General features: G+C 37.5%; 1 protein-coding gene across 3 annotated transcripts in view; it reads right to left on the reverse strand.

Moving 5' to 3' along the window:
• Nucleotides 1-15,617, reverse strand: part of sty (sprouty signaling antagonist) — a 31,507-nt gene that overhangs the window by 5,416 nt on the left and 10,474 nt on the right. Inside the window, exons 1-2 of one of the 3 annotated variants that reach the window (XM_013306347.1) lie at nucleotides 12,897-13,080; nucleotides 12,368-12,399 (exon numbers count right to left, since the gene is read on the reverse strand). The gene's annotated coding sequence lies outside the window, so the exon portion shown is untranslated. Of the gene's footprint in view, nucleotides 1-3,337; nucleotides 3,551-12,367; nucleotides 12,400-12,896; nucleotides 13,081-15,617 lie in introns of those variants that run through there. The other 2 variants (XM_013306346.1, XM_013306345.1) reach the window with 2 other exon arrangements.

The raw sequence follows: 15,617 nt of genomic DNA on the forward strand, positions 1-15,617 counted from the left end.
AAAGAATACCAAAAAAGCATTTTTAGTCAATTACAAATAATAATAAATACATATTGTCTATGTATAGCCTATGTTTTATTGACAAGGAATGTCCAAGAATTACTAAAACATAGGTACTGTGTACTGTGTGTAGGAATACTTTGTGTGGTAAATAATATTAATAGTTTACGTAATCAGTTTAGGACACGATCTGTAAGTGGTTAGTTCGTATATATTGATTTGTTTTTCAACTGTCCTAAATAGCGTATATAATAAAAAATAATTGCTTTGAATGTCTTATTCGATTATGTTAAACATATATTTTAAACTGTTCAGATAAATTAAGTAGTATATATTTAAAAATAACATATCGAAATTATAAAATTGTATGAATAAAAATGCGTCTAACGTATTTTGTGCATGCATATAATTGGCACACATATGTATAATGTTTGTGTGCATTTTATTATACTGCTATTTTATATGTATGCTGTTGGCTTGTCTTAATAAATAATAAAAATATTACCAGATTTTTCCTAAATATACTAATATTTCTTGTGCCATTCCAACTAAGCTCTAGGGAATCCGCACCTATAACCATGAGGATATTGGTGCTTAACCAATAGTTTTTTATGTTATTTCATATTAGTATTTCTGTTCAAGTGTAACATGTAAATTTTTCATAATAATAGTTTTGCTATAAATCGTCAGTAAATTGTAAACTACGCCATTTTAAATAATTAGTCCGATTGGAATATGATCAAATTCACAATCTATCACGAAGAATATTAACATTATAAAATCTTTGACATAGAGTCACTAAACTAGAAAGTAAATTAATAAATCATTGAAGCGTCAATAGTCTACTGGTTAAGGGTACGGATTTCCTATCACGAGGTCGGGAGTTCGAATCCTGCCATTCGACTATTGTCGTAAACCATATCCTAACACAAGCCTAGAGCTTAATTGGAATGGTACAAGAAATATTAGTAAATTTACAAACAAAAAATCCGCTAATATTTTATTTAAAAAAATGTTTACAGCACAGCTCACTATACGTCCCCACCGAGGGGTTCGGAGTTAAGTTAGGGGTGACTAGGCCATAGTCCACCACGCTGGTCCAGTGAGGGTTGGTTGACTTCACACATATCAAATAGCTCAGCAAATAGTTATTTTTCATAATTCACCAATTTATTTTCACAAAAATTAAGTTAAAGTGTCATTATTAATCATAAAGTAAGTTTAACATACTACTATGAAAGCATATCCCTGATCTTCTATGATTTAAGAAAATTAAATTAAATCAAAAATCTAATTAAATTGAAAAACCTAATAACAAGATGTTATTATATTCTCTGTCAAGTATAAAAAAAAAACTATACGAAATAATCAATATTTACAAATTTATATATACCTTAATGAACTTTTCTTCTGATATTTCTTGATTTAAGCATTATTTTTATAACAATTTCAAAGAGATATAAATGGGATATTAGACCAGACGTTAGGAGCACTTTCCTTAAAATATTTTAAGCATAATCTGATATAATCGTCACTAGAAAACCAAAACTCTACCAGTAGTAGTTTTTTGAGCGTACGTTTTGGTTCGTAATATCTCGTCTACACAAATTTATATGTTGAATGTCTTTGAAAGAATAATTAACTCTCATCGATTAATTAATTATATTAGTACAAATAAGAAATCCATAGATTGAGAAAATGTGTTTATGGTGGAGTGGTTTTATAGTGGAAACGAAAGTAAGTAATAAACTGATCATTTCCTAACATTACGCATATCCACGTGTTCGTGCGAGTATGCTCCAATACGTATTTTATTACAAAAAAAAAGATTTCAGTGTACTTTATAAAAAGGTACGGAACTTGCAATAAATGTTAATAAAGATAGAATGCTGAAGTATAAATGCTTATAATAATTTTGTTATGAATAATTTAAATCAATTCATAGAAACGTTAAAAAATTAGTTGATTGCTGCATATGTTTGTGCAAGAGGTCAATGCCCCGATAATATCAATGTATCTACAAAAATCGATCCGGTTACGAATTATACAAAGATGCCATTTAAAAAAAAATAATTTCCCACGCTTAGAAAATAATGTCACATAATATTTTAAAAATGCTAAATGATAAGCAGTTTATCGTGTTTTAAGTCGTGGCCATGGACGCTGATTTGAATAGAAAAAGCACTACTAAAGAAATTGAACAGGACTGTTAAATTTACAATTTGCTTTTTTATTTTATGAATAAAAATTACTATCGTTTGAAATGCTATTATACTATACGCCGTAAGTTACATAATACAAGTATATATATCTAGTAGATAACTATATGTGTAATATAGTATTTCTAACATTTGAAACAGCTATCGAGAAGAACAAATGAATATAACGTTTTTTTTGTTTTCTTTTAAAACACTTGTAACGTTCGTTGAGAGATATGTTATGTATTGTTTACAATTTTATTATTCCTTATCTGCAGTTAACCGTTATCAACTCACTGTCGAAATTGGTCTCGCTGTTGCTATAACTCAAAACATTAACGCTACTGCTTGATATTATATCGTTAAACTTCTCATAAACTTAGAAACATACATAACTTTTCCTCGTAGCCTCATGGAGCATCATATTCAACCCGTGTTTCGGATGAGGCAGAGCGTACTGAGTTCCCTATCCCATAATCATGGCCCTTTTTGGTCATCGTTTAAACCAATTTAATGAAATAAATGAAAGATTATTCTAAAGTTATTATTTGAGAACGTTCTTTCGGGCAGGGGCGAGCGACAGCGTTGCACGTGTGCTGTCGCGCGGCCGACGACGCCTCGCCGCTCATTCATGTTCGTTGGCCTGATGAGAGGGCTCACACCGTGCCTGCATACGGCCTACCGGTATCGGCACACTCGTATGGTCGGCAATACACGGAATATCTAGCTCGCATTTCTATACGCTCTAACGAAGTCCTACACTGTATCAATGTCGGCACGACAGCGGCACACGAGGACGCTGTCGACGTCGCCGGGACGTCACGTCCGTGGGTGTACTTACGGAGACGTTCCACGGTCACACGTCTCCTACACACATCACACACAGGGCACTCGGGCCGCGGCCCCACACACTGCACTGCGCCGGCCGGCCGCCGCTCGCGCCGGGCCCGCGCCGGACTCACTCACACACAAAAATACGGCAGAACCACCGAATTTCGGGCGCGCAAATCCACGGGAAGGCTCACGAGAGCGGCGCGGTCCGGCGCGGCACCTGGCGCGGGCGGGGGGCGGCCCACGCACCGGCCTCGATTCTCGTCCGCCCGCCGCGCGGTTATCACTGCAATATGGCCGCTACTCACTTCCTCGGTGAAGTTCTCCGTTGATTTCTACCGCCGATCTCGACTACGGCGTGTTTCGCAACCGTTCCGAACTCGTGTGGATGCACTGCACTTATTCTTATACACATTTTAATGGAAAACCGGGAGCGCTAGCGCTACGCTCCAACGAAACGACCGTTTCGTTCGCTGGCACATTCCGCACTGGCGTCGGGCGCGGGCGCGGGTCGGCGGGAGAGCCGCGTCCCGCCGCCGCGCCGCCGCCCGCCCGCTCCTCGCCTTTTTATGAATGGAAGGCGGCCATACTGAATGAACCGCGTACACGGAGCGGTCGGCCGCTATTTTCGCAGGCGAGCGACGGCGCGCGGCGCGGGGCGGGGCGCGGGCCGGAAGCGGGTGCGAGCGCTGGCGGTGCCAAATTTTGCGGCGCGGGCGGCGGCGGATGTGCTCGTTTATCGAGCTTCCGGCGAGCCCTCACCGCTCACGCCCCCCGCGCCCCTCGTGGCCGCATCCGGGAATTAGGTTTCCGGTCGGCAAGAGTCGCACAACCCCACCTACTTTCGTCCTGCAACTGCACTTTCGTTCATCTGCCGCGCACCACGCTGTCCCTGAGAGCTGGCCGCAGCCGAACCCGCTGATGTCGCGTAGGCGTGGGCCTGCGAAACGACACGCGACGAGCCGGGGCCTAGCTCTGTGACTTTCTATTACGAAATGTCAGCTGACGAATTGTCGTGTTACGATACTGGGTGTGCGGCGCGTGGCCGAGGAACCAAGACGGCATCTGTTATCGCGGACGGTAATTTTCGCAAGGTTGCGGCGACAATAAGGCGCGTTGTGCGCGTTGTCTCTGTGTCAAGGACGAGCGATAACGCCACGGCGCGTCGCCGCCACCGCCGCCGCGTGCCACACGGACTACCGCCGCCTGTCGCCTGTCGCCTACTCCTCAACACCAAACAACGTTTTCAGCTTGGGTATAGATATAAAAATATAAAATTAGTATATTTCAAAAATATTTATCAAAAAATTTAAACTATCTATGGAGATGTGAGACATTGATCAGTTGTTATTATGTATGGGTCAAATTTTCTTATGAGGTCGAACTTCAATGAATTATCGTTAGTATAAATCAATGGAGGAAACAAATTATTAGAAGTTGGAACAAAAAAGTTAATCGGTCAGTGAGTATCGTGAATGGCTGCTCCTACAAAAAATATCTACCTGAGTCTCTCCATTCTGTTGTTGATCATCAACTTAAATAATAAAACTGTGTCTTTAAATATACGACTTTAACTACATCTAGTTATTTTGAATAATATTAATTGTATAGAACATACATTCTGCATTACAAAGCAAAATCAATAAGAAAATTAACGACAAAGTCTGAGATTGTAGCTTATTATAGACTAAGGTACGTATTGTTACGACCCGTCAATAAAATTATGTCAAACAAAGAGTTTCATGCAAAATTTCGAGTTGTTATAAAAATTGTATATCACTGTACCTACATAAGTATGTGGACTTTGATTACGAAACAAGATACCAAATGAGTAGGAACAATGCCAGTGATAATGGCCCTCCTAAATATGTACACGGAGTGAAAACGACACCCTCGCCTTCTGCCACAATCCACATAAGGCAGCCGCTTCAAGGAACGAGCTCGTTACGTGACCACAATAAGCTTTGTACCGCCTTCTTAGTACCTCCTTAGGTTTTATTTCAACATAATCTGTCCTGATACTGTTCTCTTTCAACGAATGCACGAGCCAAGAAGCGAAAACAGCAACATCTCATTTTCTACAAAGTAATATTTCGTTGGAAACTCGTTCAATTATGTCTCATAACTTTAAATAAACAGACCAAAATGACTGCTGGCATCATGGTAGCCCAAGTCTCTAAAAAAATATCTACAGTTTTACAAAATATGTTAAAAAATGTCGGCGTTGATGACAAATTTTTAAGTTCTAATTGAAAGCAGCGGTATACTGGCTGATGGTATATCCATGGCCAACGTATGGTTTGCGAGAAATCACTGGTCGATGTTTTTTCACATCCAGTGTTTACAAAACTGTCAACGTCTCATCCCTATGTAAAACACTGAGAGGTAACTTTATACCGTCTGTATTATTAAGCTTATAATTTTGTTGGAGCATATTCATTAACTTAAAATTGAGTAGGTAGTATTTGGACAGTTAAATCGATTCCATGATCGCTGTCCCACTCGATAGAAATCAGGTTTCGTTTGTTATTCGGTTCGCGCGAGCGGTGAGGGCGCGGGCGGCGAGGTGCGGGCGGGAGGCACGAGCGAGCGGAAGCCTCCGCCCCCGCTTTCCATCCGCCTCAGATTGCAGCCATGCAACTGTCACCGCCAAATCTTGTACGCCGCCCGTTTATTATTTACCTAGGCAATAGTACCAGGCAAATTGCGTCTCGAACGAAATTACAAATTTGCAATTTTTAAACGTGATTTCTGCAACTTGTAAAGGAGTCATTTCATTGGTAGTCGCACTGTTATTAGCCTACCAGTCTGCAATTCAACTTTTACACAGTCAAAATATAATCGAAATATGACACGTCAATTTAATAATTAATTCTTTAGGTTTAAAAGATATTCCGTGGTTTATAATATATAAGTCCAAGATCTTTCTTGTTTGAAACATATTGTTACCTCAGTTTTCTCAAAGATAACGATGATATGTTTTATCCAGAGATTTTAGTCTCAGAAACACACGGTTACTTGAACAAATAATAAACAGTCGCTGTGCACGATAAGTAACACAACCAAAGCTCCTATCTGACACTGACTTATTTACTTCTAAACACGACTATAAATTTCACCATTCAAAAACTGCCATTCCTTTGTAGAAGTGTAATAAAAGTTTGAAAACCCATATAAAATATATATTCAAACTATTTGCCGAGAAAGTTGTGTTAAGAAAGTTTAGTGAGAATATTTAAGCTTTTTGATAACAAAGTCTTAAAACTACTGTCAAAAAAATTTAACTTACCTACTGTTTCATTTCAAAGCGTAGTACCAAAGTGTCTATAAACCCGCAATGGGTTTATATTGTAAATTTATATTAGTTCCTTGTTTATATAAAATAAATAAATAAAAAAATAATAAAATTGAAATAATCAAATATTGTCACAGCAAAGTTTCCGAAATCTTCATACAAATACAGCTTATATTACTTACATTTAAAATAATATTACAAAATTGTACATATGAGTAATACCTACAATAAGAATATTGGTTGCCTTTGCTACAAATGAAAAAAAAAGATAAAAAAAACTCCATATATATATCCATTATATCTGGCAGCCAAAAAAGTTTAACATTTATAAAATAAAAAAAAACATAATCGTGTTTAATGCGTTAATTTTGAATATAAATATTCAATAAAGCGATTGTGGCGCTAGCTCTTATCAATCATTGTCGATTGTTTTGTGAAAATATTAACCTTATCTGTGAACTTCCTTCTGGAGTCAAACGGTGCTATCGCGCGTTTTATTCGATTGCATGTAAATTTATTGCTGATAATATTTGTCATACATAATACAGACGAATAATTTATTTTATTCACGTCCACGTATAAAATACACATAATATTTGAATTGTCGACATCAATCGTATATTTAGATTTTCACCGATTTCAATGGATTTTATTCAGTAAATGTCTTAGTGTTGAATGATTTTATCATAACGAATACATTTCGGAAACATATTGTATTAACATTTACGTTTTGCGCTGAATTTATTACATAATTTTATCATAGTACGTCATGTTTTTTTTTATTCATTCATGTAAAAAATTTACAATATCCTGGTAACGTAAAAATTGTATTACTAACAACAATTCATGTTTAATATTATCATGATATTTATCATTTTTACGTTAGCAAGGCACCATTTTTGTAGGATGAATGAAAAGTCTTCCAGTTGAAGCTAAGCAGCTCTTCAAATCTATACTACTACTAGCTGTCGCCCGCGACTTCGTCCGCGCGGGATTAAAAATAGATGTTGGCCGATTCTCAGACCTACTCAATATGCTCACAAAATTTCATGAGAATCAGTCAAGCCGTTTCGGAGGAGTATGGGAACGAAAATTGTGACACGTGAGTTTTATATAAATTTATAAAAAAAAATATAAGATAAGGTGAAGTTTCCTAAAAGTAAGAATGTTAGATCTAGGTACAACTAATGCAACGTTGCGAATGTTCATGGCCAGTGCGTCGAATGCCATAAAAAGTAATTTGCGATAATAAACCTCTTTCGACTGACATAAAATTTGGCGCGAAATCTAACAACGTGCCCGCGCTCTACCGTTGTAATAATATTAAACAAATTGATAAAATAAAAATTGTCTTTAACCGTTTGTTTTCGAATGTTTCTAAATCACAAGCAAGATAAGCAATTCTGTTTAGATAAAACATTTGTTTAAATTGTTTACTCGAAATCATAAGACAGATTAAATATAGCTAACGATGTCTCCGTTAGAAAACGAAACCGGATGTCAGTCATAGATAAAGGAAACGCGACACAGAGTTACGACGTGTAATGGCTTACTGTTGCTATGTTTCTTCCGTTCGTTGAAGTACTATAATTAAAAAATAAAGTTTTATATCTGCTGACATTCTCTTTTTTGTATTTTATACTTATTCCTTGGTTATTTTAAAATGATAAGCTTAAATGTATGTTCGTAATATTCATATACTTTTTCCCCTATATTTATAAGAAAACCGTCGAAAATTAACGTATCAAGTTAATTGATATACTAAGAATTTAAAACCGCAATACATTATCTATTCTGAGTAAAATAATTTCTGAGAAATAATCAAAACACGTTGTTGAGGCGAATATTCTTAGCTCGAAACCGCTTATTTTTTATCGTAGACGTAAACGAGCAATAGCTCATCTGATATTACATACACATACGCTGTACAAAATAAGTGGAAATTTTTATAACTCATGACCATTGTTGTACTGTTGCTTTTACACTAACAAATCATTAGAATTGTTACTCTATAAAGTTGGATTAATAAATTGAAACAAAATGTCAGGACTTGGTGGTTAGATATAAATCTACATGGCCAATTTGCCCATTCGCGTTGCAAATGAAACAATTAGACATAATCTAAAGTGCGTATTATCTGCCATATGTATGAGAGACCGTTACGTAAGAACAAAAGCTAGAATGAAGGATGTTGTTGAATGGACGAGCGTTGGAGCTCGATCCATTCATGGCGCGGCTGACCTTAGGCCGGGCGGCGGGCGGCGAACGCGCGGCGCGGATGTTCGCAACAGCGATGTGCGACGACAGACCGCGGCCACAGATAAACAAACTAACGTAAACGGTCGCAATTAAACACATTGTTCTACCAACACTTTTAATATTTTTTAATTATTTTCATACTTTAATGTGTTAATACATATTATAATTTTATGAACCGTAATTAAAAAAATCGATGTTGGCAATGATATTATCGGTGTAATAAATTTGACATATGCGCCAGCCGCGTGTCATCAAATTGACGGGCTTATGACAAACTGTAAAGTGACAACATGTGCAACGTGTCATGTGTGGCCGAAGATGGAACATGCGATGTATGAATTCTTCTTATTTTAATTGAAGGCAATTACATGAATTCCACGTAGCGTGCGGAGGGCGTGGGGTGCGGGGAGGTGGAAGGGGGGCGGCAGGGCGCGGAGGCGGCGAGGCGGTCGACCTTCCGTGAGGCCGTCCGCGCCCGCGCGACTCTCGGCGACGCGACGCAGCCAGCGAGACTTATTACAGCTCGACATGCGACGCTCGCGGCCAGCTAGTGACGCCACAGTATATCACATGCACAAGCTTTTTTATACTGCAACACATTAAAAAGGCAAAGATTCTATGCATTCATCCACAATACAGATAAAAGAGTTAGGTTAATGACAGTAAAAAAAATAAAATGAAAAAAATTACAAAAAGTCCAATATATTAGGAATCATAGAATTATAAACATATCATGTTCTATTGTTACTAAACTAACCTTACTAATTCGAAAAGGAACTGCATCGGACAGTCTGATCTATTAGGTGAAAACTAGAAATTACAATAATACCAAAGAAGGTGATCTGTATTTTAAGCTTTTAGAACAAGACAGAGAGATCAAATTCGCGTGGCAATGACACGCGTACTACATAGAGTGGAGCGGCAATGCCAGAGCGAGCTACGTTACGGTTCACTGATTTTCAATCCTCGTAATCGAGATATACTACTACTTAATGTAAACCGTTAATATATATTCGATTAGATATATTTAAAGTTAAGAACTCATGTATTAATAATAAAATTGAAAATGATGATCGTTTGATATGTTTGCTGTGTTTTCCAAAGCAATCGGTTCTTACTAACTTCCTAAATGTAATCGGAGCCAAGTCAACCTTTAGCAAAGTGCAGTTAAAAAAAACCAATTCAAATCTAACCATCCATTACAAGCACGGGAATTCAGCTTACTACTATTTGAACATAGAACAGTACACCTAAGATAAAAGTTCTTACGAAGAATACTTATAAAATTCGTGAACATAACCTACAAAGTTTGTAGTAAACATTTATTTACGTGTAGATAATCTGTGTTGACAGGAAGCGGGTACACAATAACTATTTGATTATAACAAGTCCTAACTATGTGTAGTTCATCAGAAGTCGCTGCGTATCTATGCTATTCATACACTCGTCATTACGTACTAGAGTGTGGGATGATGTACAGTCGTCGACACTGACCACTTCGACAAATTATTAAAAACCAAAAACTATTTATATTTTCAAAATAATTTGATTAAGATAAGAAGAAAGTGCTTTTGATATTCTTGCCATTTGTTTTTTAATATCATTTGTTATTAAATATTTTTTATCCCCCTTTATATGACAAAGTACTGGTCGAAAACATCATATGTACGCTATATGTTGTAGTGTATAAAAAAATCGGCCTTGTAATGCGCATATATGGTTGACATCTGTCCATGATTGTACTGTTTAGTTTGCGTGGTTACGCGTGGTCGTGGCGTGGGCGCGTGGGCGACGCTCGCCCACGGCGGCGCACCTAGCCCGTAAATTACCACACCCTTTGTCACCGCAGCGGTAACTGATTGCCAGTTGTTGCCAGGAAAATCTGACTGTCGAAGAGCTTCAGTTTACAATTAAGTATATTAATACACATTTAGTAAAAATAAAAAAAAAAAACAATACACATATCAGCATCTCTTATCAATATGTTAAGAACCGTTCAATAGACTTCAACTTGTATTGTGATTTTTGATTGTCTTCCCTGTTAGAGTTTATGGTTATTTTCACAAACCCATTTGCACAATAAAAGCTGTGTTAATATTATCTCATGATTTAATAAAGGAAAATAATAAAAATGAAATCGATTAACTCTTATTGTGGCAAGATTTCTTTTTTGAAGAAAAGCAAAAGAAACGTATAGTAATGTCATGTATTTATTAAAACCAAGTTAAAAATTATTTTATAGTGATCGTATATTTTTACAAAGTTGTATGTATGGTATACTATACAAAATGAACGTAAGTATTAAAGTAAAATAAAAAGAAACCTGACTCCTTTGTAACATTCAATCGGATTCATTTTGAAAATATTTAACTTAAGCGATAGTTATATCAATATGAGTGGAGATTTCATCTAATTTCCCGTGAAAGATATCAAATTAACCTGTTCAAGAGGCAACATTTCACTATATTGAAGCTAATAAGATAGTTCAGTACAAATCGCCACCGTTTCTCGGAATCCGTTAGAAACTCGACTGTGGGAACTGATCCGAAGATTGTTCTCTCGCAGAATCGATCGGAAGCCGCATTAAAAATGATCTCGGGATACCAGAATTACCTATATAATTATAGATAACAACCGGTTCCAATATTAATTTAAACGTTAGCAATTATACATCAAATTCACTTTAATAAAATAAAATTTCTACATTCAAATTCTCGGTTTCTTTATATCCAAACTTGAAGATCCATCATTTTGTTTTCAACCGCATTATCCCACTAATAAGTCATATAAATAAATCTTACTATTATAAATGCAAATGTTATATATGGATGTTTGCTCGAAGGTATCACCAGAACGGCTAAACGGATCTCGATGAAATTTGCCATAGGTATAGGCTGCTAATTAAGTTTTTTTTTAATTCTGTGGGGAAGGAGTCGCGTGCGACAGCTAGTCATAAATAAATTCGTTTGCATAGTATATAATTTAACAGCAACTGATGACTTCGATCCCACATGAGGGATTACAGGTGCGAAGAACGCACGTACATGTAGAGGTTTTCGTGTACTCTAAAATGTGTCTTATGTCATCGCTGTAAAGCAGAATATTGGGTGAATGTATTGTATTGTGTTGATGGTGGAAAGTGATGTCATTGGCCTACGGCAGCAAGCGGTGTTCCACTCTCTGTCACTGCTACTTTTGCTTTTTTGAGTGAACATTGTCGCAGCGTCCTGGACACGTCAGACGTTAGGAATTTTCTAATCACTTCTGTGTCAACCGCTCCGGAATGTTCGACACACGACCGACCCGCCACAATGCGGGATGCGACAAAAACTTTCATGTCAAAGGTTTTGACTTTCCGACCACCGAGGAAAAAATAAAGTGCTGCTATAAGAAATTTGATAAACACGAATTCCAACTTTAAAATTAAAATAAAGAACCAACCATATATATTATTTTCACCAGCTTATAGTAATTTTTAAAGGAGGTGCTCTTTACTAGGAAGAATTCAACGTTACAAACTCTAGAGTTTTGTGACGTCATATTAGTTTAATTGACGTCAAATAAATGACATAAGTTTTATCATGTAAGAATTTCCTGCCAAAATATTAGCAAGCGTTTCCATAATCTGTATTCCACTGATGTGACGTCACACGAATTCCCAACCGCCAAAACAAAATCTTGTTTACAGACGTGCTTCTTGTAATTGGACTTTCCTTGTTATCGCTACAAGAGTTGTACATAGTAATATTTAGTATAATTTCCGTTTAAGTTTCACATTACTTACCTACATTGTGTGTCGTTTCCTTGCAACCGTACCTGAAAACAAAACAATATTTAAAAGAAATCAACATACGAAAATCACTGATGACTAAATCTTGTTACCTTTTCGTTGTAATTGAAACAAAGTTAAATAAAGTATTATATATCAAGGCATCAAGGACTATTTTTCAATTTATAAGTATCTGAATACTAATTTTAATAATTTTGTTACACGTGTTATGGTCTATAAAGGTGTGCAGTAGGTACAGTAGAGCGGATGGCATTACGTAACACATCTTCAGGCAGCATCTGCATCGTAAGTGCGGAAGTAGGTATATTTATCTTATGACTAATGTTTTGATATCTGCTGAACGCACTGGCCAACGCGGTCGGTTAGGACTCGTTTTCGTCAATCAATAAATAGCACAGCTCATCCAAAAATTAAAATGCTCTATACACAAATGATATATATATATTATACTTGCAGTATAAAGAATGACATTTAAAATACTTTGCTTTCCTTAGGTTATGTCGATTTTTTCGATTATGCTCACCTTCGTTCGACATAACGTCATACGTCTGCTTTAAGAAGGTCGACTCATAGGATATAATATATACATGCAACATAAAATAACATTCATTTGAAATAAAAATATTCATCATGAATGAATAAACAATTCCACGTTCATAGCGTTAATCAATGAGTTGCATGCAGGCGGCAGGCGGCGGCCCGGCCAATGTCGAGCTCATTGATCGATCGGCTCGGCGGTCGGCGGACGGCGGGTGCGGGCACCACTACACGCGCGCGGCGGAGCGGCTGCGCGCGCGCACCGGACCGGATGGCGCACACTGCCGCGGCGTAGCTGTGTGCGCCGCGTCGCCACGCCGCTTCCTACCGCACGCCCCTGCCCCCGCCACACCTCGGCCCTCCGCCGCCGCCCGCCGCCCCGCGGACCTGTTGCGCCGCTACCGGAGTTACGCCGCATAGTTACCAGCGGCCTGCCGCGCCCGCGCCCCGCCCGCCGCGCCCCGCGCCTCCGACCGCTGCCCGCACACACGCACGCCCGCCGTCTAATTATCACGGCGCACTCGTGAAATTGCCGCTCGTTCCAACCGCTCTCGTCGACGACATCTTTTATTAATCCGATATCTTCTATCGGCGCTCGCATCCAACTAAAACACCTAACCCGATTCGATTTATAGTCGATGCAGGCGGATATGTGACATCATGTGATGTTAATTCGCTCCGCGGCGGCCGACATTATCGTTTTTGGGAATTGGGAATTAGTGGTCATTACGCCGACCGTTTCGTTAGGATTGAATGTTTTAAAATGTAAATAAGGGGATCTTTATAGTTTTATTAATTCGATTTTTCATTTGTATCTTGAATTAATGCGTGCCAACAAAGAAATAAAATTCTCTGGAAATGCAATTTTATAAACGGTCAAATTAAACTTATTTACAAAAAGACTACCGATAAGATATAAAACGTGATAAATGATAATTGCATATCTCCGAAGATGTTGGAGACACACCAAGGTTAATTTCCTGTTTGCAATGGAGATTTACTCCAATGCCCACGAAAACATTGACAATAGCATAGAAATCCGATGAAGTTTGTGTCGTATTACTTTGTGGTTAATATTAAAACGACTTCCAAACCTACATTTAAATAGGAATAATTACTTATTACCAAGCTCAAATAATTATGTTGGCGTAATTGCCTTTTGATTTTGTGATGTTACTGTAAAACGACTTTCATTGTAAAATAATACGTAAGTCGTTACGTTAAAGACGATAATAGTTTGTGATCATGGTCAGCTGTAAACCAGTGTGTACAGGCATTATAAACGAGTATTATACACCAGCACAACACAAACGCCCGATGGCCTCAAGCCTCAAGCTGCAGTGAAAAAACAAGTAGCGCCTTTCTGCCGTATCGATCTTTATGTTATTTTTCTTATTTATCTTTTTTTATCTGTGGCTCGCTCCGAGTCTCGGAGCCGAACGGAAGTTGTAACGATTTTTAATCGCGCCAACTATCTCGGCCGGCCGTGGCCGGTTTGGACGCCAACTTCGAATTGTATACCTATATATTTCTGTATATATATATATATATATATTTTTGTAAACAACCACCGGAAATGGTGGAGAATGCACCTCTTCGGAACACATATATTCAATTAAGTCTATGTCTCAGGAACATTCATTAGTAATGGAGATAACGTGTACAATAAAAGAAATAAAATTGTGTTTTTTACTTTGAAATCATTGCTTTATATGGTAATAAATGGAAATAAAAAAGTATCTAAATAATTTATCTTTATAAGGTAGACGCAGACTTATTAAAGTTGTTGTTAAGCATATGCCTTTAATCAATTTACGCAAAAAATATTTCAAAATAAATCCATAAATAATAAATGAATTTACCAGCCAGTGAACAGTGTAAATAGGTAGATATGTAGTTTTTTTTGGTTTAGGACACATATTTTACAGTACAGTTATGGCTTATTTTATCTCGTTTTTTAATCCATTTATCACTACCCTTGCTCTAAATATCTGTAATAAATTCCTCAAATATTCTTACAATAGAGATTCAACTGTTTGAGAAAGTTTGATTAATCGTAGTAAGAATTGGGAGTTCGATGGAGGAATAGTAAGCAATGTCAGTGGAGCAGGTAACCCCGATGAAGACCAGCACAGAATTGCGACGTTGTATTTTTGTAACATTTTTCTGCCGATAGCGGGCCCGTGGGCCGTGGGCGAGCGATAATAGCCAGAAATATCCACATTCTCTACGCCCACCCGGACCATCGAGAATATTAAACCACAGACAAACACATATACCTCTATATATTTTATAATCTGTACGAATAATAAAATGTACACTATTTTTGCCTTACGAAAATAACGGCTGAATGCTCAACCCACAATCAGATTTAATTATCAATAATACGAGTATAACATTCGTCTTAGAGCTACGAGGTAACAAGTAAGAAATATGTCTTAGATATAAGAACCATAAAATCCTCAATTTTCTTTGTAGATATTTTTCATTTGATATTAAAGAGATGTTTTCTTAGCTCTTCTAAATTAACCTTGCTTTTCAAATGACTGTTTTGAATATCCGGACGTTATTGCATTATTGAAAACAGAACGTTATTTTTTTTATTTCTCATATTTTTTTTATTAGCAGTGGCCAATGGTAATGGCAGTGCCGAGTCGCGGGTCGCGAGTCGCGCTGGAAGTGGCCGGTTAGCTCTGCAAGTGGGCAG

This window comes from Papilio xuthus, unplaced genomic scaffold, assembly GCF_000836235.2.
Source record: "Papilio xuthus unplaced genomic scaffold, Pxut_1.1 DF828258.1, whole genome shotgun sequence".
Taxonomy (NCBI): Eukaryota; Metazoa; Arthropoda; class Insecta; order Lepidoptera; family Papilionidae; genus Papilio; species Papilio xuthus.